At 45.6% G+C, this 2010-nt stretch overlaps 1 protein-coding gene across 1 annotated transcript in view; it reads right to left on the bottom strand.

Moving 5' to 3' along the window:
- The window catches only part of gpr171 (G protein-coupled receptor 171), a 9678-nt gene extending 8829 nt beyond the window's left edge, over window positions 1–849 (bottom strand). The window contains exon 1 of the mRNA XM_024277080.2: window positions 765–849. The gene's annotated coding sequence lies outside the window, so the exon portion shown is untranslated. The remainder of the gene's footprint in view (window positions 1–764) is intronic.
- Window positions 850–2010: the final 1161 nt, after the last annotated feature.

The raw sequence follows: 2010 nt of genomic DNA, 5'->3' as shown, positions 1-2010 counted from the left end.
CTGTGAAGGCTTTTAAAGAAGATAGGAGACTGAGGTGACTTTGACCGTGGCATGGTTGTTGGTGTCAGACGGTCTGAGGATCTCAGAAGCTGACGGGATTTTTAAAAATGTAGTTTTAGAGTCTTTATTAAATGTTTATCCTATTGGATCTAAGGTGGGTTTTGGATTTTGGCCCCTGGAGTGATTGAGTTTGACTCCCCTGATGTAGGTGTAGGTAAAAGTGTAGTTAAAATTGGTAGTTAAAGCACCATGAGGTCATTTCCTGTTTGTTAGTAGTGACATCTAAGCCCCGCCCCCTCAAAGACCCAACATGTCCAATTTTTTTATATTTCTGCTGCATTTAACAGTCGACTTTATCTCACCTTTCAGGTAAGTTCTGCTCAACAGCATTAACCCTTCAGCAGCATCCAGCTGGAGCAGCAATCCGATTGGATGTCTGGCTTGGTAACACGTTTTAGTTTCTAACAGGAACGCCAAGAACACCTCTGTAGCTGAACGACCACAGACACGCTCAGACGCTCATCAACTGTTGTAGTTCTCAGATATAACAGAAGTGCACGGAGATCAAATGTGTCAGAGTTAGGGGAATGTCAAAGTGTTTATTTTAAGGCCCTCTGACACACATCTGCTCAGATCTGACTCTCCTGCTGCCTCAGTCGTTTCAGAAGAACGTCTTCACACTGAAGTCACAAACCAGAAGAAGTTCCTTCAGTTTGTGCTTTTGTGGTCGTCATCATACTCATCAAGCTTCAGTCAGACTTTACCTTTTCTTGCTCCTCCTGAAGGACGTGGGTCCAAGCGCTGGAGCTCAGGTCGCGCTCGCTGAGCTCAGGTCGCGCTCGCCGCTGCGGAAGCTGCAGACTGACGGGAAAAGGTGTTTTCCTGTCTGTTTGTGGAGCAGCACCCCACTGACGTCTGCGTGACCACAGGCCACACCCCCTAGTGCACAGACTTCTTTGAGCAACTTTGAGGTCACACTAGGATGTTTCAGGCTGATTTAAACAAAAGTGGAAGTGAGGTGGTTTGGTTTGTAGAAAATGAAATCAGAGTTTTCTGCTTTGATATCAAAAGTCAAATTTAGCAGTTTAAGTCACAGCGTTGAGACGGATCTGCTTCAATCGGCTGTCGCTTGAAACACGTGGTGCAGTGGTTAGCCCTTTCACCTCACAGTGAGAAGGCCCCGGTTCAAATCCCGGCTGGGTTCTTTCTGTGAGGAGTTTGCATGTTCTGCATGGCGGAAACAAAAATAAAAATGTGCCCCCCGTTCTGAGACCCAAAGCTGCGACCCAGCATCTCCTGGTCATGAGGACGGCACGCTGACCGACGGCGCCACCGTTCAGGTTATATATTGGAGCAGAGTCGGGGGATTTCAACTGAGTTTGTCTGTATTGACCAAAAGACAATCTCCAAACAATGTTATATATGTAAATCAGAGAAACCTCTGCTTTTAGCCCCTTCCTCTGCTTCAACCTAGCTTAGACAGCGTCAGGAAGGGAGGGGCTCTGCACTGCAGAGATATTGATTACATCAAACTTTTGAGTTATTTGATTTATGTTTTTCAATTGTTACTTTTTTATTTTCACATTACATGAGTGTCAAACAAAAAAAAGGATATAAAATCATTGTGATTTAGTGCCTCCTCCGGAAGAAGGTGACCTAGGCGGCCGCCTATGCCCAGGCCCGGCACTGGTTCCTCCAGAGCATGAGTCGTTTCTCACTCAGCAGCAGCCAGGACAGCCGAGTTCATTCTCTGAAAACCTGCAGAGTCCAGACGGACTCCACTGCAGTGATGGACGCATCAGGATGGCGTGACGGAACCAAAACTCTTTACTGATTGATTGAACTCTGTTTAAAAAGGCTGTGGTCCAGCGTCTGATCAAAACCAGAACCTTGGATCCTGGAGTCTTAGTGAATTGAGTTCCATTGAACTTTTTCAGTGGAGGTTGATTTTAATATTCTGAGAAATGCACAATTTAAATGAAAAAGGAGGAAGTTTTTAGTTCGCTTATG

This window comes from Oryzias melastigma, linkage group LG13, assembly GCF_002922805.2.
Source record: "Oryzias melastigma strain HK-1 linkage group LG13, ASM292280v2, whole genome shotgun sequence".
Taxonomy (NCBI): Eukaryota; Metazoa; Chordata; class Actinopteri; order Beloniformes; family Adrianichthyidae; genus Oryzias; species Oryzias melastigma.
The sequence above is the reverse complement of the archived record's forward strand: the minus strand, read 5'-3'. Positions and strand labels throughout refer to the sequence as shown.